This window comes from Hordeum vulgare, chromosome 6H (genome assembly GCF_904849725.1).
Source record: "Hordeum vulgare subsp. vulgare chromosome 6H, MorexV3_pseudomolecules_assembly, whole genome shotgun sequence".
Classification (NCBI taxonomy): Eukaryota; Viridiplantae; Streptophyta; class Magnoliopsida; order Poales; family Poaceae; genus Hordeum; species Hordeum vulgare.
Genome location: NC_058523.1, coordinates 163,702,716 through 163,729,468, shown reverse-complemented (window position 1 = coordinate 163,729,468; position 26,753 = coordinate 163,702,716).

The following is a 26,753-nucleotide window of genomic DNA, read 5'->3' as shown; positions in this document are numbered from 1 at the left end:
GACGGCCCCTGGCCCCCTCTGGCCCATCTTCGGTGATCTGGAAGCTTCCGCTACATTGATTTTTATATATTTTTCTCGGGATTTTTGGGGCTTCGGAAAATTGGGTAAAATCCCCTGCAAAATAGACATCAACAGATAGATACTGGCACTGGGTGCACAGGGTTAGTAGGTTTGTCCAAATATGTGGAAAATGATATAAAAGTGTAGCAAAAATATAACAATCTCACCCAAAATATCATGGACAAGCAGAAATTATAGATACGTTTGGGACGTATCAACATCCCCAAGCTTAATTTCTGCTCTTCCTCGAGTAGATAAATGGTAACACAAATAATTTTTGTGGTGACATGCTAACACACATATAAGAACTTCAAAGTAAAGCAAGTAAGATATGCAATTCAAGTCAAGACAATAACAAGCAAGAGTCTATATCTAGTGTTGGAATTAGCAAAGTAAGAACATAAAGGTGCAAGAGCTCTCGTTGTTCGTGACTCGAATGTCTCCAAATGGTGTTTCCGTGCAAGAAGTGGGAGATGGGTCGAGATCATAAAATATTTTTAATTGAGAACTCAATCTACTAAACCTCACACTTGGTCTCCCTCGAAATCTTATTTTGACTCATCCCCAAACCACTAGTCAGGCACAGGTCAAATGATCCTCTCCCTTTCCACTTTGAGCACTCATCCAATGGATGAGCGTAAGCAAGATATGTTGGCACTTAGGATGGCAAATAGAATAATGATGGGGAAGGAAGACAACAAGGTGTGAAAGGCTCACATCAATGAGGACAACCATAGGCGAGAGAAAGCCAAATGATAGATATGATGTGAGGAGTAGGGATTGGCATGTAACGGATGCACATATGAGCTAAGGTAAGCTCTCCAATGGAACTAGTGGGGGTGCATCCAATTTGTTTGATCATGAAGACCTAGATCTCATTTGAGGAGGCTCATCATTGGAATATGCAAACCAAGTTCTATAGTGTAAGGGGCCCCACATAGTTATGCATGAATGATAATCTCTATGTAGTACAAATATAGCAATGGAGTACGAGTGTGGATCTTTCAAAAGGAATGGTAGTGTTTTCCCCTTCTCTCTTTTTTTTCTCTTTTTTTTGTGGCCTCTTTGGCTCTTTCTTTTTATCTCTCATTTGTCCTCTTTGGGATCTTTTAATTTGTCCTCTTTGGGATCTTTCCCTCACTTAAGGGCAACACTCTATGTTTTACATGAATAAAAAGAAGATCATCACACTTTATAAGAACTACTCAACATAAAGACAAATGAAATCTATCATGATGTATGCAAATGTATGCCTCTCCCAGTGTAGCAGGATATGCAATGATACTAGGCATCATGTAGCAATAATTTGGGCAAGGCCCAACTATCATGCGGCTCTATGATCAAGCAAAAGCATGTATGACATGAAGATCAAGTCATGAGATGGTGGATGTTGCATGGCAATGTATCTGGGAAAGGCTATGGAAATGCCTTAATAGGTAGGTATGGTGGCTATTTTGAGGGAAGATATAATGAGGCTTATGTATGACAGAGCGTATCATGTCATGGGTTTGGATGCACCGGCAAAGTTTGCACCAACTCTCAAGATGAGAAAGGGCAATGCCCGGTACCGAAGAGGCTAGCAAAATATGGATGGTGGAAGTGCCAACAATCGAATACTCACATTAGTCCAAAGTACTCATACACTTATTATAGGTAACTCTCTATCTAGTTAGGAAATTCACAAAGACACAAGTACCCCGAGGAGGAGTGTTTGGGGGTTTGGTTATCCTTGCGCATCCTCGACTCATGGTACGTGAGGGTACTCTATATATTCCAACCCCTCCAGAGGTTAGCGATCAATTTAGTAGCTAGAGTTCTCAACTAATTTTTAGTTTTTGAAAAACACACGGATTTCCCAAAATACGACACCTATCACTAATAGGCTTATGCTCTTGGCACCAATAGTCCAAACATTACACAAATCAATACCTAAAAACTATTGCAAGTTACTAGTATATTTAAATGGCAACCTCAATTATCTACTCATGCAAGACACACAACTCAGTGCAACGAGCCAACTCTCTAAACAAGATAAGCATGATAACTCAAGAGAGTTCCAAAAGCAACTTAAATAAAAGTTCTTAAAAAGATATAGCATGAAAACTAAGAGCTAAGCATGACTGTAGCTATGGAAAGATAGAGAACACAAAAAAGAATAAGCATGAAAACCTATGTTGTGTTCTAGAGTGGAATGGAGCGTGTTTATCTCCCAAACAAGGTAGGCTAGGTTCCGACTTGTTATGAACATCAAGCAAAACTAAAACAAACTAAAAATTAAAGAGCGTGACGCTCCAAGCATAGCACATAACATATGAAGTGATAAAAATATAGCATGGAGATGGATGAACTGATGATTGTTGATAGAGAAAGGGATGCACGGGGGCATCCCCAAGCTTATACGCTCGATCCCCTTGAATATTTCGTGGGGTGCATGGAGGCATCCCCAAGCTTGAGAGTTTGACACTCCTGGATCTTCTTTCATCATCTCCCATCCCATACTTGAAAACTCCCTTCATATGAAACTCATCATAAGCTGATTAGAGTGGTTAGTACCCTGATAAAATAATTCAATACCTACTGGAAATGATGATTTTCATGAATAGCTATTGTTTATCATAATTGCCAAAAGCTTTTTGCAAATAAAAAGTAACCTTAGGATTTGCAAAACATTGAGAACGCAAAATAGGGCAGAATCTGTGAAAAACAGAACAACAGGTAGTAAATAATTTATTCGGGGCACTTCTGCAACTCAAATAAAAAAACTCAGAACACATGCCAGAAAGGCAATTATATAGATCATGCTGTAAAAACAATTCAGATAAAAAAATATGAGTTGGTGATTTTTGGCGAATTTTGCCGTCAAGCAAACATAATCTGTTTATGGACAGCATGTCACAACTTTTGAACTTTCTTGCAAGCGGAGGCTAAAATTTGGCACAAAGCTTGAAAATAAAGATACAATGATGTTGATAAAGTAGTAACAAGCATCAAGACCACTAAAACTGAAAGTAAAAACAAATTGGGTTGCCTCCCAACAAGCGCTTTCTTTTATGCCTTTGAGCTTGGCATAAAAAAAGATCAAGTATTATCAACTCCAAAAGAATAACTTGCCCGAGTAACGAACTCATAAGGTAACTTAATCTTCTTTCGAGGGAAGTGTTCCATTCCCTTTTTAAGGGGGGATTGGAATTTAATGACCCCCTCTGTCATTTCAATGTTAGCACCAACGGTGCAGAGAAAAAGACGTCCCAAAAAAATTGGACATGAGGGATCACACTCAATGTCCATAATAAGAAAATCAACGGGAACATAATTATCATTGACAACAATAAGTACATCATCAATTCTCCCTAAAGGTTTCTTTATGGAAGAATCAACAAGACGAACACCAAAATAACATGGATCATAAGGTTTCAAATCAAGCATATCATACATTCTTTTGGGCATAACGGATGCACTAGCTCCAACATCACATAAAGCAAAGCAAGATATATTAGTCAATTTAATTTTGACCATAGGATCCCACCCATGTTCTAGTTTTCTAGGAAAAGAAGTCCCTAGCTTGAGCTTGTCCTCCCTAGATTTGATAAGAGCATTGGTAATATGCTCGATGAAGGCAATATTAAGTGTACTAGTGTGGGGGTCTTTAGCCATTCTTTGCAAAAAGTGATAACTTCAGAAAGACTACAATTTTCAAAATCAAGGTTACTAACATTATTAAAGTGGTAGTAATGTCATCTAAGCTCATTCTTTTGGTAGTCTCTAAATTCAAAGGACCTTCTTGTACTATAGTTGAGGTATTAGCATCACCATTAATAGGTCCATTAGGACTAGGGGTGTGATGGGTGCTAAAAGTTTTGAGATCCTCAACAACTTGTATAGTAGCAAGGGTAGTGTGTGTAGGAAGGATCTTAATTCTATCTTCCTCTTCTTTAGGTACAGCCACTTCGGGTTTGGCCGCCATTTGACTTATCAAGGTGGCCTGTGTGTGAGACATATTGGAGACTTGGGTCTCCGTGGTGGTGATTCTAGTTTGGAGATTGGAAATCTCACTATTTAGGCTCTCAAGTTGTCTTCCAATGTTTTGTAAGATAGAAGAATGCTCATCTAATTGTCTAGAGAAGGCCTTGTTTTGTTCATCTTGGGTGTGCATATAATTCTTTGCAGCCTTCTCTATCTCTAAAAGTTTTTCATAACTAGGCATTCTTCTATCATTAGGAGTGTAACTATAGGTGTGGCTATTCCCATAGTTGTTGGATGGGAAAGGTCTAGGATTGCTACCAAAATCACTCCTATAAGCATTATTATTAAAGTTGTTACTAGAGATAAAATTAACATCAACTTGCTCTCTTTCTTGAGAAACCAAAGAATTTAAATGAACATCATGAGGATCAATAGGAGCTTGCTTAGTAAGTAAAGTCATGATCATGTCAACCTTATCATTAAGGGAGGAGATCTCCTCAACATAATTTACCTTCCTACCTGTTGGAGCTCTCTCGGTGTGCCATTGAGAATAATTTGTCATCATCTCAACATAATTTGTCATCTTTGTGGCAGCACCTAGTGTAGTTGACATAAAGGTTCCTCCCGCGGTCGAGTCTAACAGATTCCGCGAGGTAAAGTTCAATCCTCCATAGAAAGTTTGGATAACCATCCAAGTAGTCAAACCATGTGCAGGGCAATTCTTAACAAGAGATTTCATGCGTTCCCAAGCTTGAGCAACATGTTCATTATCCAGTTGCCTAAAATTCATAATGTTACTTCTTAACTAGATAATCTTAGCAGGTGGGTAATACTTCCCAATAAAAGCATCTCTGCACTTATCCCAAGAATCTATGCTATTCCTAGGCAAAGATTAAAGCCACACTTTAGCTCCTCCTCTCAAGGAGAAAGGAAAAATCTTAAGTTTAACAATATCACCATCTACTTCTTTATATTTTTGCATATCACAAAGTTCAACAAAATTGGTCAAGTGCAAAGCATCATCATCTCCAGTACCGGAGAATTGATCTTTCATAACAAGGTTCAGTAAAGCAGGTTTAATCTCATAGGACGTAGTGTCAGTGTTGGGAGCAGCAATATGAGTGCAGATAAAGTCATTGTTGTTGTGACTAGTGAAGTCACACAACTTGGTGTTCTCAGTGGTACCCATAGCAGCGGCAACAAGCAAGAACAAGGCAACTATTTTTTTGTGGTTTTTGGTATAAGACTCTAAACCAAAAACTAAAAATCAAACTAATAGGACTAAAAAGCAAAGGTAAAAGATAGCATGCAACTCCCCTATCTTGAAGACTGGAGTCCCCGGCAACGGTGCCAGAAAACCTTGCTTGATGACGAGATGATTTATATACTTCTCGCTCCTCGTTGGTTACCCCAAGTGGAAGGTTGAGATGTAGTCAGCAGCATGTTTTCCCTTACTCGGAGAATGTAAGGTTTATCGAACCAGGAGGACTCCTCGGATCAACAAGTAGGTGTCTCCCACCCTGGCGCTAGCAGAAGACGTGGACCTGCACACACAAAAATAACTTTGCTCCCAACGAGTACAGAGAGGTTGTCAATCTCTCCGGCCTTGTAGTTTGCAAAGGATCAAAACACAAGCGGGAATAGTAATAGTGATTGCAATGGAAAAGTAAATGAAAGCAGTAAATGATGGAGGTTTAAGAAATGGTCGTGATATGGACCGGAGTCACATGATGTTCACTAGTGATGTCTCTCTCCCAAAAGACAATAAACAACTATTCTTGGGTAAACAAATTACAGTTGGGCAATTGACAGAATTATAAACGCACCGCAATGCTGATTATGCTACTTGATAGTTAGAGGTTCAATAGTAATGGGCAGTACGCCAAGACAAGTAGACCGTTTATTCATCAACATCTACTTACTAATCATCCACCTTTAGATATCTATCCAGAACATCTCGCTGGTATTAAGTTGCGAGCCCCACCCAAAGTGTAAACTCAAAGCAACGGACAACTGCATTAACGAACTATGCGTAAGGTAAACAATCCTTGCAACCGTGGCCACAAGCACCGTTGTTTTCTCCCTGGTGGCAACAACACATCCCTTAGTCTCATGTTTATGTGAGTCAAGCTAAACATCGAGGGGCATGAACCCACAATCATGCATAATGCTCCCTCTTGGAGTTACAATCTACTACTCGGCCAAAGCAATAAATAGCAACGGAGAACATGCATGAATCACTAAGGAACATTGTAAGTGCATCTAGTGACCTTAGTGATTTTGGTGGTTTGAAGACTTATAGGTTATGTAACTAATGTGTTTATAAGTGTACACATGATCTATAAGTCGCTGAGGAGTTTGAGTTATATGATGAATATCGACCCCTAAAAATGTATGTCTTCGGCTGAAGAAATTGGTCTTATGCTGAAGACTTTGATCGCGAAGAAATTGTGATGAAATTGATATTCCTCATGAAGATATTGAAGATGAGGAATTCGGTGTGTCCTGAAGAAAATCAGACCGAAGACTTTGAAGCATGAAGATTTGTTCTTTCTGTTTCATTTTCTTTACTCTTGAGTCATAGGAACACCGTACTGTTAAAGAGGGTGGAGGTAATACTACAGAATGAAGTTCCTCATGATGCTGAACCCAAGCCTAAACCTACAAAAGCCTCAAGTGAGGAATATGAGAGACATGAGGACTCTCAAAGTTGAGAGTTCCGACCGTTGCCGCTATTCGCGCCACCTCACCGATCTTAACCACACCAACGACGCAGTATTTAAGGGCATTTATGTAAAATCATGTCGGGATGCTCCCAGGCTATAAATAGCCGTCCCCACAACCTCTAGCTAGTTGACTGCTCCGCAATAAACTGACACTTTTCATTTAGAGCAACCCGAATTCCTCAGAGTCTTCGAGAGTAATTCATCAAGTGAGAAAATACCCCAAACACCAAACCACAAACCAAAACCAAGTGATTGAGCATCACTGAAGAATTTGTTCCTGTGTGGAACTGAAGCCTTTTACCTTTGAGGTCTGGGCATCCTCCAAACGGTTAGGCGTCATGGTCTAGAGCATCCAAGAGTCAATTGTGGATCGCCGGGTGACCAAGTTTGTGAGGGTTTGGAAGTCTGCCCTGAAGACTTACCACGAGTGTTGGGCGAGGACTGTGTGTCCTTATCTCAAGGAGAATACGGTAGGGACTGTGTGTCCCGGGACTGTGTGTCCTTTGGTTTCAATACCAAGCCGCTCCAAACCAAACGTACGACTATCACAACAGTTGGAACTGGGTCATCAACAACTATCTTCATCATGTTACAGGTTCTATTTCTTCAACTCTTTAAATTCCTCAATATTGTATGTTGAAGACTTTCATTGTCACTGTTTGAAGAATTTTCTAAAGACTTCCTCTGAATTTCCTCAACCTGAAATTCTTCATACCAATTAATCTTCACCTGGTTATTCTGTGCCTGCATACTGTGCAAACCGATTCTCATAATCTTCATCAAGTAAACTGCTGTTGTAATTGTTGCATCTCTGATCGTGTGCTATTTCCGCTCCACTTTATTCATCTGTGATGAATTTCCTCAAAAGGAATTTCCTCAGCGATGAAATTTTAAAAATCACCTATTCACCCCCTCTAGGCGATATAACGCACTTTCAATTGGTATCGGAGCAAGGTACTCTCTTGTTCTGTGTGATTTTGGTTTAACCACCTGGAGTTTTAGTTATGAAGGAAATGACTTTCCCTATTGGAAGACCAAGATGCAGATGCATCTTCAGGATATTGAAAATGATCTCTGGTACATTGTGGAACATGACATTACCTCCATCGCTGCTACCGTCTCTACCACTGATGTTAAGAAATCAAGCAACTTGATTCTCAAGCGAAGAATATCATTTGTGGCCATGTGAGCAAAGGTCAGTATGGCAGAGTGAGTGCTTTGGGCACATCGAAGCTTATCTGGGATAGGCTGTCCAAAGTTAATGAAGGAATTTCAACTCAGCGTGACTCTCGTGTTGATGTTCTTCGCTATCTCTTCAATCTATTCAAGAGGCTTGACAATGAAAGCTGCCAAGATACCTTTGATCGCCTCACTGACATCTCAAATGAACTACAAGCACTGGGATCTCGGTACATCACTGACCATGAAGTTGTGAAGAACTTGCTAAGATATCTGGATTCATCATTTGATACATTGGTTCTGATGATTCAAGAAAGAGCAGACTATAAGATGCTTGATCCTGCTGATATACTCGAAAGACTCAATACTCATGAATTCCAACAAAAAGAAAAGATAGATCTATATGGACCAAGCTAGTCTAGACCTCGTGCGTTGAAGGCCAAAGCAATTTCCTCATCTGAAGAAGAAGACTCAGATTGCAGCATTGGTGATCCTGAAGAACTTGGACAGGAGCTTGCAATGCTCATGAGGAAATTCCAGAAGTTTACAAGGTGTGGCCAATTTGGTAAATCTTCAAGAAGAGATATGAGGAAATCAAAATCTTCAGCTGAGGACTACAAGAAAAGAACATGCCACAAATGCAAGAAATCTGGTCACTATATTGCTAATTGTCCTCGATGGGTGAAGGAATCAAAGAAGACGAAATACAAGGATGAAAGTTCTGATGACTCGAAGAAAAAGAAGAAATCTTCAAAATCCTCATCCTCAAAGTCCTCATCGCACAAGAAGACTAGTTTCAGAAAGGCTTGGGTACTCATTGGCAAGGAAACTGATTCTGAGGAAGAAACTGAGGAATGTGATGAAGAGGAAGGTTCTGAGGAAGACTCAAATTCTGGCGTGGCTAGTCTTGCACTCGCTACCACATTCGTCAGCTAGTCAATCTTCAACCTTGAAGAAAAAGACAACGCTACCTACACTGATGACTGTGCTGATGATTTCGCTCCAACCTATTGCTTCATGGCAAAAGGTTCAAAGGTACCGAATGACACTTCCTCCTATGATTCAAGTGACTGTGAACCTGATGATTATAAAAAACCTAGTTACAATAAACTTGCCAACATTGCAACTAAACGACAAAGTGCCATTGAAAAGTTTCAAAAACTGCTAGACAGAAGTGATGACCTGTTGAATGATGAAATGAATCATACCCAAATCCTCACTGAAGATGTGAAAAGTCTTCAGTCCAGATTTGATAGTCTTCAAGATCGTTATGACACACTCTTGGATGATCATGAGACACTTTCCAATGAATTTATTCAAAGGAAACTTGATCTTGAGAAGTTGAAGATGTCTCATGATGATCTTCGAATGGAAAATGATTCATTACTTGCTCAATAGATTAGTGCCGCTCAGGTTGAATTCACTCCACCATGTCTCAAATGCATCGAGCGTGAAACTGCAAATTCTTCACGAGAATCATCAAATGCTTCTATTGCTACAAATTCTTCAACTGCTCCTGTGGTAACAAATTCCTCACTTGAGGAACCACAAATGTTACTGATGAAATTGCAGGGCTGAAGGAATTGTATGTGACAGGTATGTACAAAAGTCTCAAAGGGCATCAAACCCTTTGCAATGTGCTCAAAAAGCAGATTCTGAACAGGAACCCGAGGAAAGAAGGAATTACCTTTGAAAGGAAACTGAATGCTGATGGATCATACTAGAAACCTGAGCAGTATCCCAAAACCTCATGGGTTGCTGCTAAAGTACCTCCTGTTGATCCATCCAATCTAACAGGCTTTGCATGTGAATTATCCTATTCCTCAGATGAGTCATTTGACTCCAACTATAAACTGTTCAAAAATCAATTTGGTGAAGTATTTGCACGATATGTTGGAACTAACTGCAGGAATGGACCACCCCTGAAGAAAATCTGGGTCCCCAAAAGTTGCTTGGAAAATCTTTAGGTGAATATCCTCATGACACCACGAGTGAAGAACCTGAACCCCAGATCAAATTCCTCAGGTGGACCAAATTCTTCAAGAGGACCAAAATCCTCAACTGGTCAAAACTATGCTCGTACTCGTGCTAATGCTTCTAATATGCAGGGAAATTACAAGGGATATGAATATGAGCATTATACCTGAAATCATTATGTTCATAAATCCTCAAAGAACTTCTCTGCCTATTCATTTGAGTACTCTAACCCCCCTACTGTGAAGAGAAGTGCATTAGCTGCAATGCCCCCTTTCTCATATGGTGCTCGCAGGATGATGAACTCTTTGCCACCCCTTCAGATGTGGGTGGTGAAGGATTTGAACTAATCACTTCTGCATGTCAGGTCTCCAGATGAAATCATCATCTGAAGAATTTGCTGGAGACCTGATGAAAATGCTTGATTGGACGCAAGCTAAAATTGATGAAATGATAACATTTCACACGTCCTCAACTTTACTGTTTATGATGAAATTCCTAACTGATGAAATTGATATCATATTCTTAAAGTCTGAAGCATATGAGATGGTAAGTTGTACTAATTCATCTGCAGGATGACAAACCCAAGAGTACTGAGTGGGTTCTTGATAGTGGTTGCATAAACCACATGACTGGTGATAGAAGCTTGCTGATGAATATGCCACTGACTCTATCACCACTGAAGCAAATCACTTATGCCGACAAAGGTAAAAGCAAGGTAATGGGACTTGGCAAAGTGGCTATTTCCAAGGACAGACACATGGACAAAGTGATGCTTGTCGAATCCCTTGGGTTTAACCTCATGTCAGTCTCAATGCTTTGTGATCTTGATATGGTTGTTATCTTTGGAAAATATAGATGTGTAGTCATCATGGAATCCGATAGATCCAAAGTCTTCAAAGGCTTTAGGAGAGGAGATTTGTACATTGTTGATTTTTCTATGGGTCCTCAAGCAGCCACATGCTTACTAGCAAAAACCTCAGAAGGCTGGCTATGGCATCGAAGACTTGGTTATGCAGGCATGAGGAATTTGCACACGCTGGCGAAGAAAAAGCATGTCATTAGCATCGAATTCGTCAAATTCCTCAAGGGCCACCTCTGCGGTGCTTGTGAGTCTGGAAAAATGACCAGATCCAAACACCCCTCGAAGACTATCATGACCACTACTCGTCCGTTTGAATTGCTTCACATGGATCTGTTTGGACCCACTCATTATGCCACTCTAACCAATGCAACATTCTTATATGGCTTTGTCATTGTTGATGACTATTCTCGATATACTTGGGTGCATATGATTCTGTATAAAACTGAAGTGCAGGAAGTCTTCAAATGATTTTCCTCAAGGGCCTCGACGAACTTCGGTGTCAAGATCAAACACATCAGGAGTGACAACGGGACAGACTTTAAAAATACTGGTCTTGATGATTATCTTGATGAACTTGGTATTACTCATGAATTATCTGCTGCTTATACTTCTCAACAAAATGGCATCGTTGAACGCAAGAACATGACTCTCGTGGAAATGGCACGAACCATGCTTGAAGAATATCAGACTCCTCGTCGTTTCTGGCCTGAAGCTATCAACACTGCTTGCCACATCATCAACAGTGTATATCTTCACAAATTCCTCAAGAAAACCTCATATGAACTTCTCACTGACAAGAAACCCAATGTAAGGAAGTCTTCGGTGCAAGATGCTGGATTAGAGATCCTCACCATAGCTCAAAATTTGCACCTAAATCACATGAGGGTTTTATGCTTGGTTACGGAAATGACTTGCACACCTACAGAGTCTTCAACACCTATCACAACAAGGTTGTTGAAACTGTAGATGTGCGGTTCGATGAAACTAATGGCTCGCAAAGAGAGCAATTGCCTCGTGTGCAAGATAAATTATCTCTTGAAGAAGTAATCAAGTTCAAAGCTACTGAAGACATTGTTCCAACTGAGGAAATTACTGAAGAAATCATCCTCAACAATGATGAAATTCAAGAAGGCGCTCCTGAGGAAATTTCTCCACAGCAAATTCCTCAGCCCAGACAAAATCCTCAACCAGCTCATCCAAGGATTGCAAATGAAGTAGAACTTGACAAAATCCTTGATGACATCAACGCGCTAGGTCCTCTAACTCGCTCAAAAGCTTCACATTAATTAACTTTCGTGGGAATTCCTCCTTTGTGTCTATCACAGAACCCTCAAAAGTTGCCGAGGCTTTCATGGAACCTGAGTGGATTCAAGCCATGCAAGATGAACTTCTTCAATTCAAGCTAAATGACGTGTGGGAACTCGTCAAATGACCAGATCCTCGCAAGCACAATATCATCGGCACCAAGTGGATTTTCCAAAACAAGCAAGATGAGGATGGTCAAGTGGTGAGGAATAAGGCATGACTTGTAGCCCAAGGCTACCCACAGGTTGAAGGAATTGATTTCGATGAAACTTTTGCACCTGTTGCTAGACTTGAAGCAATTCAAATTCTACTTGCTTATGCTAATCATAATAACATTACTCTATATCAAATGGATGTCAAAATTGCATTCCTCAATGGTAAGCTTGAGGAAGAAGTATATGTTGCTCAGCCCCTAGGTTTTGAGGATCCGAAGCATCCAGATAAAGTCTTCAGACTCAAAAAGGCACTCTATGGCCTCAAGCAAGCCCCTCGGGCGTGGTATGATACATTGAAGGAATTCCTCATGAAGAAAGGTTTCAAACCTAGTTCACTCGGTCCAACTCTTTTCAATAAATCCTATGATAATGAACTATTTGTGTGCCAAATATATGTCGATGACATTATCTTTGGCTGTACTGAAAAATGTTATAGTGATGAATTTGCTTACATGATGAGTGAAGAATATCAGATGCCTATGATGGGGGAGCTGAAATTCTTCTTAGGTCTTCAAATTCTTCAACAACGCAATGGCATCTTCATATCACAGGAGAAATACCTCAAGGATGTTCTAAGGAAATTCGACATGCATGAACGCCAAGGCGCCAAGACTCCCATGCCTACCAATGGCCACCTCTACACTAACGAAAATGGTAAAGATTTCGATCATCAGGTATATCGCTTGATGATTGGCTCTTTATTGTATCTTTGTGCATCTAGGCCAGATATAATGCTTAGTGTTTGCATGTGTGCTCGTTTTCAAGTAAAACCGAAGAATCACACCACAAGGCTGTGAAGCATATTCTTCGATACTTAGCTCACACACCAACACTAGGATTATGGTACCCCAAGGGCTCAAATCTCCATCTTGTTGGATATTATGATTCTGATTATCCAGGTGACCGTGTGGATCACAAGTCAACATCACGCACATGACATTTCCTCAGAAGATCATTAGTCTGCTGGTCCTCAAAGAAGCAGAACTATGTTTCTCTCTCCACTGTTGAAGCTGAGTACATTGTTGTTGGGGAACGTCGCATGGGAAACAAAAATTTTCCTACGCGCACGAATACCTATCATGGTGATGTCCATCTACACGAAGACCTATCCCTCGATCTGCCCCGCAAACCATCCCACGAACCGTCCCGCGATCCATCCCACGATCCGCTCCGATCTAGTGCCGAACGGACGGCACCTCCGCATTCAGCACACGTACAGCTCGACGATGATCTCGGCCTTCTTGATCCAGCAAGAGAGATGGAGAGGTAGATGAGTTCTCCGGCAGCGTTACGACGCTCCGGAGGTTGGTGGTGATCTATCTCAGGAGGGCTCCGCCCGAGCTCCGTGGAAACGCGATCTAGAGGAAAAACCGTGGAGGCATGTGGTCGGGTTGCCGTGGCAAACTTGTCTCAAATCAGCCATAATACCTCAGTATATATAGGAGGGAGGGGGAGGGACCTGCCTTGAGGCTCAAGAGAGCCCCAAGGGGTCGGCCTAAGCAAGGGGGGAAGTCCTCCCCTTCCAATCCTAGTCCAACTAGGATTGGAAGGTGGAGTCCTTCTCCACTTTCCCACTTCCCCCTTTTTTTCTTTTCGCGTTGATTTCTTTCTCTCCTGTGCATAGGGTCTCTTGGGCTGTCCCACCAGCCCACTAAGGGATGGTGTGGTACCCCTAAGGCCTATGGTCTTCCCCCGGGTGGGCTGGACCCCCCGGTGAACATCCGGAACCCATTCGTCACTCCCGGTACATTCCTGGTAATGCCGAAAACTTTCCGGTAATCAAATGAGGTCATACTATATATCAATCTTCATCTCTGGACCATTCCGGAAACCCTCATGACGTCCGTGATATCATCCGGGACTTCAAACAACATTCTGTAACCAACCATATAACTCAAATACGCATAAAACAACACCGAACCTTAAGTGTGCAGACCCTACGGGTTCGAGAACTATGTAATCATGACCTGAGAGACTCCTCGGTCAATATCCAATAGCGGGACCTGGATGCCCATATTGGATCCTACATATTCTCCGAAGATCTTATCGGTTGAACCTTAGTGCCAAGGATTCATATAATCCCGTATGTCATTCCCTTTGTCCTTCGGTATGTTACTTGCCCGAGATTCGATCGTCGATATCCGCATACCTATTTCAATCTCGTTTAACGGCAAGTCTCTTTACTCGTTCCGTAATACAAGATCCCATGACTTACACTAAGTCACATTGCTTGCAAGGCTTGTGTGTGATGTTGTATTACTGAGTGGGCCCCGAGATAGCTCTCCGTCACACGGGGTGACAAATCCCAGTCTTGATCCATACTAACTCAACGGACACCTTCGGAGATACCTGTAGAGCACCTTTATAGTCACCCAGTTACGTTGTGATGTTAGGTACACACAAGGCATTCCTCCGGTGCCAGTGAGTTATACGATCTCATGGTCATAGGAATAAATACTTGACACGCAGAAAAACAGTAGCAACAAAATGACACGATCAACATGCTACGTTCATTAGTTTGGGTCTAGTCCATCACATGATTCTCCTAATGATGTGATCCCGTTATGAAGTACCAACACTTGCCCATGGTCAGGAAACCTTGACCATCTTTGATCAACGAGCTAGTCAACTAGAGGCTTACTAGGGACCGTGTTTTGTCTATGTATCCACACAAGTATTTATTATACGGTGGGTCACGCCACCACCCAACTTTGAAATTCTTCAAACTATTTTTTCTTCAAAGTTGAAATTCATCAACCTGACGCTTTGTCACAAAATCCTCAAGATTTTCAAAATCATCAAAATCTTCAAAAATGTTTGATGATTTTCATTTGCCTAGATATATATATATATAGTCTGAGACTTGAAAGTCCTCACCAACATTCACTTGTAGCTCAGTCTTCAATTTGATATTTCATCTAAGTGAATGTGATCGGACCCGACTCCTCTCTATGCTATACTCAACCTAGTCTATTCAGATCTTCATATGTGTTCTACTGTGTCCTTGTTAGCTGAGGACTTTGCAACAAAATCCTCAAATCTTCAAAAATGAAATTTATAACGTTACACAGGAACTAGACCCACTTCCCACGATCAGATAAGCATGATCTCCACCGCTTCAATCGTGGGCTCCACGTGTCGTGCAGAGACAAATAGGAAAGGGCAGTTCGGTACGAAAGATTCGATCGAACAGTTTTTCACCTGAGCTATAAACAGGCCCTTACCCCCTCTTAGTTAAAACTCTTCGTCCTCTCATCTTCTCTCCGCTCAATCTCAACCCTAGTGCCACCGCTAGCAATCTGGTCGCCGGTGGGGAACAGCTTCACTGCCTCGCCCTCGCCCTTGCCGAACTCACGTCGGAAGCGGAATCTCCTCCTCCGCCACCGCCATAGCTGACTTCTGCCGCCAAGTTAGGGCGCAGAAGATCTGAACCAAAGAGCCTCACACTTTTACTATCCTGTTCTTCGTGTTCTTTGCTCAGGGTAATTAAAATCATATTTTACTGCCTCTGTTGATTTATTATTTCACTTTAGAGTTGCGAAATCTGTTTTTCCTCAGAGTGTGTGTCAGCCACGCACACTCATTCCTCAGACACTTGATGAATTTCACTAAGCCACTCAAATTCTTGATGAGATTCCTCAATTGTGTAAATTCTCGAATCTGCACAACTTTGGAACCGAAGATCAGAATGCTTAGTCAAATTCCTCAACTTCTAAAATTTTCAATTTCTTCAAATCTGAGAACGCATATGCCTATCCAAATTCCTCGCACCCATACTCTGTTCACAGGTACAAAATGTCAGCTGATGAATCACTAGGTTCTCATCAACTTAACTCATTTGCAGCGTTCCTCGAAGAAACTTTACCAGTGTCATCAGAATCTTCAAGAGTGCATATTCCTCAGCAAAAACCTTAGGTGAAGAAAATGGAAGATGACAGAAAGAAAAAGGGAGGAAAGAAGCTTGAACAGAACACTGCAGTTGATATTCCTGAAGAAATATATGCTGACTACTGCACTCCCGATGAGGAAATTTATGGCGAACAGACCATGGCGAAGCGCAAGATAAGGCTTCAGAAAATCGAATGCAGGTGGGCTAAGAAGTGGAAGGAATACCGCTATGTAACTCCAAAATATGTAAAGAAATTCGCCTTCAAGCCACCTTGCAAGAGGCCTTCTCAGGGTGATCAACAAGCTGCTCATCCCTCAAGTGTTGACACAATTGAGAATTACCCCGATGAGAAAAAAACATTTGTCTAAGCTACAGAAGAAAGCAAAAGCTGCAGTGAAGAAATTCCATGAGGACTCTGCTGCTGCTGCCACTGCCGCCACCTCTTCAGCCGCTGAATCGTCTGGTACATCTATTCCTCAGAAGAAGACTGTGCCAAAGAAACCAAAGGCCTCAGTGCCAAAAGAGCAATTGCTTCAGAAGGTTGCACCAGTGCCAAAACCTCCAACAGCACCACAGTCCTCACAGCCTCAACAAATTCAGATAGTTAAGCATCAGCCTGCTCATTCCAGTTCCTCAGTGCCATCTGCCACGAGCTCTGCTACAAAGTCTTCATCGCCTCTTTTGAAGACTAAAATGACTGCTGGAAGAGGCATCAGGCCCAGTTCGAGCAAAGTCATCAATGTTCCTTCTGCATAAGAAGGAAGTGAGTAATTCGATGATGAAACTCTTCAAGCAATCATCAGAAACAAGCAGGAACGAGTTGCACAAGCCTCAGGCAGATCTATTCCTCTTGCCATGGATCCCAAAGTTCTGCTAGACTTCATCAATCTCCGGTATGAAGATCCAAACACTCTCATTGATGACTTGAAGCTTCCCCCTGGTGCTAGTCACATGGTTGCCACATTCATCAATGATGCAAAATGGAAAGAACAACAAGCCAAGCAAGCAAAGGCTGCTAAACTGAAGAAGGAGAAATTCCTCAAGCAGAATCTCCTCAATCTGACACCTGAAACTCTTGTTTCAACTCAGGCTGAACTGAAAACCTTGACAGATAAGTACACAAGCCTATCTGATCATCAAAGTGTCAAGATGAATTTCATCAAGTTTGCAACAGATGCAGTTGATGAATACAACAAGAAAGTTGCTCCTCCTGTGCAGCAAAAGCTACATGAGTCTAGCTACACGGTTCAGCTGATAGAAGAAGATGAAGCTGATGAACCTGTTGCTGAGAAAATTCCTCAAGATACTCCAGCTGAAGAATCTGCTCCAGCTGAAGAAAATGTTCCAGCCGAAGAAAATGCTCCAGCTGAGGAAACTGCGAGGACTGTGTGTGCATCAACTCCTGAACAAACTATTCCTTCACCTCAACCCTCAAAGGTGAAGAAGATAATATCGGCTGCATCATACGTGAAAAAGACAAAAGCTGCTGAGAAAGAAGCAAAGAAGAGAAAAGCTTCAATGACCTCAGAATCCTCAGAGTCCAAGCGCCCAAAGGACACTCAAACAACGTCTTCAACTGCCCCTGTGGATGCCACACCTCTGAATGTAGCTCCATCCTACTCACTGGTTCCCTTCGAAGTCGACTATGTCATTCCTGAAGATGATGAGGAAATGGAGGATGCTGAAGCTGAAGAAATCATGGATGAGTAAATACAAATTGATGACATTCCTCAACCCTCCATTCCTCAAAAGACCTTTGATGAAATTGTGGGTGATGATGAAACTAGGTGCAACACTCCAGTCATTCATGATGACTTCTGGGAAGAAACTCATCGCTCACCAAGGTCAACCCAAATCCCTCCTGCTCTTGCTGCAACAGAAATCCTCACAGGATCTGATGGGAAGACCTTCTGTGAGGAATCTGCTCAAGAATCAGCTCCATCAGCTGAAGATAACGCAGGGACCAATGCTACAACTGCCTCCTCCAACAAGAAAATTCCTGAAGCTGAGGAAAATCCTCAACCTGATGAAAATGCTCAGAATGAAGAAAATGCTCCGGCCCCAAATACTGAAACTGCTATTGTTGTGGTCAACACAGCAACAACAATGATAGTAGCTCCTCCTCAAGAATAGCAGCATAATCTTCAACCGCAGCAAAATCAGACTTTTTCAAAAAGGCCAAAGTTTCAAATGAAAGCATTTTATGAAGAACAGATGTAATTCACATGCGCAAATCCTTATGATAAGCTTCACATGAGGCACCGGAAGTTTTGGACGAGGAACCAGCTTAACTACTATGCTTCAGTGCTCTGTGGGAGGAACAAGATATTTCAGCACAAGCATATTCCACACCGTGACATGGAAGAAATTCCTTGCTTCACCCCAGTCCTCAATGTGCTTCACGAAGCTGGACTGCTGCCTCTCTGCACTGACATTGGCGACTGGAACTGCGACATCATTCTTCAATTCTACGCCACACTGCACATCTCTAGAGACCGGAAGGATGTCAACACTTGGGTTTTGAACTGGATGACTCAGCACACACACTACAAAGCGACCGCCACTGAATTTCTTCGAGCACTTCCAGTCCCAATTCCCTCACAGAATGCGGTGCTGATGTATGATGAACGTGAGCTGCCCAATAGACTGATGGGAGTCCTCATGAAGCCTTTGTCCAAGGACCAACCTCCAAGGACTCGCTTTGTGGTTCAAGACTTGAAGTATGAACCACGAACAGTCTACATAATCCTGGCAATTGTCATCGCTCCTATCAAAGGCCATGATGATGATGAAGATGTCGTAGGCATCATGAAGAATATCCTTTTCAATATCATCCATGGCATACCAACAAACCTTCATGACTTCTTCCTGAGGACTTTAGCTGATAATGCATTGTTGCCTTTTGACATGAAGATTTATGCTCCGTGGATCATGAGATTCATCAGAAGCAGGTCAGGCATCAACTACCATGTTGATTTTCCTAGTCACATTGGATATCTGCCGCCCATCAAAGTCATCAAGAAGACATTTGATCCTGTTGAAGGCAAAGGAAAATCTGTTATTGATGAAGGAAATCGGCCCCTTGATGGATGATGACCCACAAGTGTAGGGGATCTATCATAGTCCTTTCGATAAGTAAGAGTGTCGAACCCAACAAGGAGGAGAAGGATCTAACAAGTGGTTTTCAGCAAGGTATTCTCTGCAAGCGCTGAAATTATCGGTAACAGAAAGTTGTGTGGTAAGATGATTCGTAGCAAGTAGCAAGTAACAATAGTAACAACGGTGCAGCAAAGTGGCCCAATCCCTTTTGTTGAAAGGGACAAGCCTGGACAAACTCTTATAGGAGGTAAAGAGCTCCCGAGGACACATGGGAATTTCTGTCAAGCTAGTTTTCATCATGTTCATATGATTCGCGTTCGCTACTTTGATAGTTTGATATGTGGGTGGACCGGTGCTTGGGTGCTGCCCTTACTTGGACAAACATCCCACTTATGATTAACCCCTCTCGCAAGCATCCGCAAATACGAAAGAAGAATTAAGACAAAGTCTAACCATATCATTAAACTAGTGGATCCAAATCAGCCCCTTACGAAGCAACGCATAAACTAGGGTTTAAGCTTCTGTCACTGTAGCAACCCATCATCTACTTAATACTTCCCAATGCCTTCCTCTAGGCCCAAATAATGGTGAAGTGTTATGTAGTAGACGTTCACATAACACCACTAGAGGAGAAACAACATACAACACATCAAAATATCGAACGTATACCAAATTCACATGACTACTTATAGCATGACTTATCCCATGTCCTCAGGAACAAAAGTAACTACTCACAAAGCATAATTATGTTCATGACCAGAGAGGTATTGAATAGCATCAAGGATCTGAACATATAATCTTCCACCGAGTAATCCAACTAGCATCAACTACAGAGAGTAATTAACACTACTAGCAACCTTACAAGTACCAATCGGAGTCGCGAGACGGAGATTGGTTAGAAGAGATGAACTAGGGTTTGGAGATGAGATGGTGCTGATGAAGATGTTGATGGTGATGAGTCCCCTTCGATGAGAGGAGTGTTGGTGATGACGATGGTGACGATTTCCCCCTCTGAGAGGGAAGTTTCCCCAGCATGACGATCCTGCCGGAGCTCTAGATTGGTTCTACTCAAGTTCCGCCTCGTGGCTGCGGCGATTCCTCCCGAAAGTCTCCTCCTAATTTGTTCTCGAACGAAACCCTCCTTATAGCAAGAGAGGGGAGCCACAGGGCCAACAAGGAGCCCACAAGCCCCCTAGGCGCGGCCAGGGGTGTAGGCTGCGACTAGCAGGCTTGTTGCCTCCTGGTGGCTCCCCTCTGGTACTTCTTCCGCCCAGTATTTTGTATAAAATCCAAAATAATACCTCGTTGATTTTCATGGCTTTTGGAGTTGTGCAGAATAGGTATCCGAAACTTGCTCCCTTTTTAGGCCAGAGTTCCAGCTGTCGGCATTCTCCCTCTTCATGTAAACTTTGCAAAATAAGAGAGAAAATACATAAGTATTGTACCGTGAAGTGTAATAACAGCCCATAAAGCGATAAATATCAACATAAAAGCATGATGCAAAATGGACGTATCAACTCCCCCAAGCTTAGACCTCGCTTGTCCTCAAGGGGAAGCCGAGATCAATAAATATGCCCACATGTTTAGAGAGAAAGGTGTCGACAAAACAAGATACAGGCATGCAAGCATCATGATCATAGTTGGAACAACAATATCATCATATAATCTCTTATGCTAAAGTGATAATTCCTTCACAAAGTAAAGTATGGATCAAGAACCTTATTGAGAATTAACAACCAATAGCCTTTAGTCATTCAAGCAATTGCAATTTATCATAATATCGGAAAGAGTCAAATAAGATCTTGTAAAGCAAATCCACATACTCAATCATCATTTCGTCTTCTACAATTGCTACAACTCACATGGTACTCATGAGATCAAAGTTTCAGTCGGACACAGAGAAAGATAGGGGCTTATAGTTTCGCCTCCCAACTATTTACCTCAAGGGTAATGTCAACAATAATAATTCATGAATACTTACTTCCAAGTTGACATATGAATATAGATCTTTCCCTAGCATATGACGTTAGCCAAGATAAATGCGAAGTAGGGAATTGGTGTAGATCACCATGACACTTTTAAGGACAAAAAGTAAAGGTACAAGATAGGCCCTTCGGAAAGGGAAGCAGAGGTTGTCATGCGCTTTTGAGGTTTGGATGTGTGACCTCTTAGTGTGGAGGAACGTCACTTTATATTGCCTCCTGTGATATAGAACTTTATTATGCAGTCTGTCGCCTTTATGTCTTCCTCATCATAGGTTCGTACAAAGCTTATTTGCCACACACTAATAGATCATACATATTTAGGGAGCAATTCTTATTGCTTGCACCGATGACAACTTACTTGAGGGATCTTCTTCAATCCATAGGCAGGTATGGTGGACTCTCATGGCAAAACTGGGTTGAAGGTTTATGGATGCACAAGTAGTATCTCTACTAGTGCGGAAGTTTTGGATGATAGGAGGTGGAAGCAAGCGTCACATGCTAAGGGATCTCAAGTCATATAACATTGTTCGGAACCAAGCAAACATAATTCATTATGTTGTCTTCCTTGTCCAACATCTACTTCTAAGCATGTAATAGTTTAGTGAGTGTTCACAATCATAGATGGTGCCAAGATGATATATTTATATTTGAACCTCTCTTTCTTTATTATTTCCTATTAATTGCAGCAATGACCAAGGTCTACGTTTGTCCACCCACGACAAGTTTCAATCAACATTTTTTTATATGTGAAGTCATCACTTCCCATAAGATCATTACATGATCTTTCATGCTTTTGTTCTTTTATCGTTCTTTTCTTTAGATCATGGCATGAAGCAAGGCCCTTAACTAAAACACTCTTTATTATATGACTCACGAGCTCCAATACATCGGGGGTGACACAAAGAAAAACTCAAGCCTAAAACACTAAGAACTTTATTCTACTAGAGAAAGATAAAACCAAAAAGGAGCAAACTAAGTGAAGGTAAAGGCAAAATATGTGATGGTGATACGATACCGGGGCAACTCCCCCAAGCTTGGCACAAGCCAAGGGGATTGCCCATACCCATGCTTAGTTGTCTTACTTCGGAGGTGATGGTGGTGGAGCTGTTGCAACCTGGGTTCGATCCTCCGTCTTCCAAGGCATAGGTGCTCCATCGTGGAAAGATGATCGAGTCTCCGGAATCCTCAAATCTGCAGCCAACCGTATTGATTTAAATCTATACTCATACTCGCAATTTTGGTTCTGCAGGTCATAGATGTGGTCTTGGAGGTGATCAATTCTGTCATAGAGCCTGGAGAGGTGCTTCCCAATGTCATTGGCATCGATCTTGTGCTTGTTGGTGAACTCCGTGATCATCATGTGGTTGGAGTTGAGTCCGCGTTCCACCATCCCTTGGCACTTGAAGACTTGTTGCTCCATTGCCTCGAGCCTTGCCTCCATGCTTCTGGTCTTCTTGGGCCCCTCAACGTCACAGATGTGCAGCACCGCCTCATGCATCTCGATAGATTGAGGGTTTTGCAGCACTCCCGCGAGGTAGGGATTGATGACCTTCTCAAAGATCTTGTCCTTCGGAGCTTTTGGGGACGCCGTAACGATCTAGATCTGTCTGCACAACAGCTCGAAACGAAAACAGAGGAAAATTGTGTGATACGAGGGTCAGACCTTTCGGGAGAATATATAATGATTTTTTTCCGACTAGAAGGAGTACTCCGCAAGAAAACAGAGTCCAGGAGGCACACGTGGTGGTCACATGCCCCCAGGCGCGGCCAGGGGGTGGCCCGCGCCTGGCAGGCCTGTCGCCTCCTCGTGCGCTTTCCGGACTACTTTAAATTTTTCTATTTTTCTAAAAAAATCCAAAACGGAGGAAAAATCCTAGTGGAGAAGTTTTGGAGTCGGCTTACTTACGAATCACAGACCTCTTCGTTTTCGGAGTTTGAAACAGGCTGATAAATATCCCATATGTACTCCTCCGGAGTTATGGTATTGATAATATTGCTTTCAACATTTATGGGAGTACCTGCGATATAATGCTTGATTCTTTGCCCATTTACCACTCTCGGAAAATTACCTTCCATGTTGTTGATCTTGATGGCACCGGAACGATATACTTCCTCAACAATGTAAGGACCTTCCCATTTAGAGAGAAGCTTGCCTCCAAAAAATCTTAAACGAGAATTATATAGCAATACATAATCACCTACATTGAACTCACGTTTTTGTATCATTTTATCATGCCACCTCTTAACCTTTTCTTTAAACAACTTGGCATTTTCATATGCCTGAGCTCTCCATTCATCAAGCGAGCTAATATCAAATAACCTCTTCTCACAAGCAAGTTTGAAATCAAAGTTGAGCTCTTTGATTGCCCAATAAGCCTTATGCTCTAGCTCAAGAGGTAAATGACATGCTTTACCGTAAACCATCTTGTACGGAGACATGCCCATGGGATTCTTATAAGAAGTTCTATAATCCCACAGTGCATCATCGAGCTTCTTAGACCAATTCTTTCTAGACCTATTAACAGTCTTTTGCAGAATTAGTCTAATCTCTCTATTACTTAGCTCTACTTGACCACTGGACTGAGGGTGATAGGGAGATGCAATTCTATGGTTGACATCATACTTATCAAGCGTTTTACGGAAAGCACCATGAATAAAATGTGAACCACCATCAGTCATTAGATATCTAGGGACTCCAAATCTAGGGAAAATAACTTCTTTAAGCATCCTGATAGAGGTGTTGTGATCAACACTACTAGTTGGGATAGCTTCTACCCACTTAGTAACGTAATCAATAGCAACTAGGATATGAGTATACCCGTTGGATTTTGGAAAAGGTCCCATATAATCAAAGCCCCAAACATCAAATGGTTCAATGACAAGTGAATAATTCATAGGCATTTCCTGCCGTTTACTGACATTACCTATTCTTTGACATTCGTCACAAGACAAGACAAACTTACAAGCATCCTTGAAGAGAGTGGGCCAATAGAAACCTGATTGCAATACCTTGTGTGCAGTTCTATCTCCCGCATGGTGTCCTCCGTAAGCCTCAGAGTGACACTTCTGTAGGATCTGCCCCTATTCATGCTCAGGTACACAACATCTAATAACACCATCTACTCCTTCTTTATAAAGGTGAGGATCATCCCAAAAGTTGTGTCTCAAATAAAAAAAGAATTTCTTCTTTTGCTAGTAAGTGAAACTAGGTGGTATATATTTGGCAACGATATAGTTTTCATAATGAGCATACCACGGTGTACTACGTGAAGCATTGATGACATTCAGTTGCTCATCAGGAAAGCTATCATCAATAGGTTGTGGGTCATCAAGAACATTCTCCAACCTAGACAAGTTATCTACTACGGGGTTCTGAGCACCCTTCCTATCAACAACATGCAAATCAAATTCTTGTAGCAAGAGAACCCATCTGATAAGTCTAGGTTTAGCATCTTTCTTTTCCATAAGATACTTAATAGCAGCATGATCAGTGTGAATAGTCACCTTGAAATCAACAATGTAATACCTGAACTTTTCACATGCAAACACGACTGCTAAAAATTCCTTTTCATTAGTAGCATAATTTCTTTGGGCACTGTCTAGAGTTTTACTATCATAGTGAATAACATTCAACTTCTTATCAACTCTTTGTCCTAGAACAACACCAACAGCATAATCACTAGCATCGCACATGATTTCAAAAGGAAAAGTTCCAATCAGGTGGTTGAACAATAGGTGCAGTTATCAAGGCCTTCTTAAGTATTTCGAAGGCTTCCTCACAATCATCGTCAAAAACAAAAGGAATATCCTTTTGCAAGAGATTGGTAAGAGGCCTAGAAGTCTTAGAGATGTCTTTAATGAACCTACTATACAAACCAGCATGACCAAGGAAACTTCTTATACCTTTGATATCTGTAGGGCATGGCATTTTCTCGATCGCATCAACCTTAGCCTTATCGACTTCAATACCTCTTTCAGAAATTTTATGTCCTAAGACGATGCCTTCATTAGCCATAAAGTGGCACTTCTCCCAATTCAAGACAAGGTTGGTATCTTTACATCTCTTCAAGACTCGATCAAGGTTGCTGAGGCAATCATCAAAAGAAGACCCCTAAATGGAGAAGTCATCCATGAAAACCTCAACAATATTTTCACAAAAGTCAGAGAATACAGCCATCATACATCTTTGAAAGGTAGCAGGTGCATTACATAAGACAAAAGGCATACATTTGTAAGCAAAGGTACTGAAAGGGTAGGTGAAAGTGGTTTTCTCCTGATCAGATTGTTCAACAGGTATTTGGGAGAAACCAGAATAACCATCTAGAAAGCAGAAGTGTGTGTGTTTAGACAGTATTTCTAGCATTTTTTCAATAAAAGGCAAAGGGTAATGATCTTTCCTAGTGGCTTTATTCAATTTCCTAAAATTGATCACCATCCTATAGCCAGTAATAATCCTCTGTGGGATCAATTCATCCTTATCATTATGGACAATGGGAATACCTCCCTTCTTAGGAACGCAATGCACCGGACTCACCCAATCACTATGAGCAACATGATAGATAATACCTGCTTCCAGGAGCTTTAGTATTTCTTTTCTTACTACCTCTTTCATCTTAGGATTTAATCTCCGTTGATGATCAACAACTGGTTTGGAATCAGGATCGGTTTTAATTTTGTGCTGGCATAGAGTGGGACTAATGCCCTTAAGATCATCAAGAGTATATCCAATAGCAGCACGGTGCTTCCTCAGAGTTTTTAGTAACTTCTTTTCTTCATGCTCTGAGAGGCTAGAACTAATAATAACAAGATATATATCTTTTTCATCAATATAAGCATACTTAAGAGTATCAAGCAACTGTTTAAGCTCGAACACAGGATCACCCTTTGGTGGGGGTGGATCTCCAAGGAGTTCAACATGCAAATTATTCTTAAGGGGAGGATGTTGTTTAAAGATAACTCTATCTATCTCATTCCTTTCATCCATATGCATATCATTTTCATGCTCAAGCAAGTATTGCTCTAAAGGATCAGTAGGAGGCACAACAAATAGAAGCTAGGACAATAATTTCATCCTTACTAGGCAACTCTTTTTCATGAGGTTGTCTATCAAACTTGGAGAAATTGAACTCATGTGACACACCTTCAAAGCCAATAGTGATAGTTTGCTTCTCACAGTCAATATGAGCATTGACAGTATTGAGAAAAGGCCTGCCAAATATGATGGGGCAAAAGCTATCTTGGGTGGTAGCAAGAACGAGAAAATCAGCAGGATACTTCGTTTTACCACACAAGACTTCAACATCTCTAACAATTCCCAAAGGGCAGATAGTATCTCTATTGGCAAGCTGAATAGTGACATCAATAGGTTCCATCTCAACGGATGCAATCTCGTCTTTAGTTTCATCATATAAAGATTGAGGTATTGCACTAACACTAGCACCCACGTCACATAAACCATGATAACAATGATCTCCTATCTTAACAGAAACAACA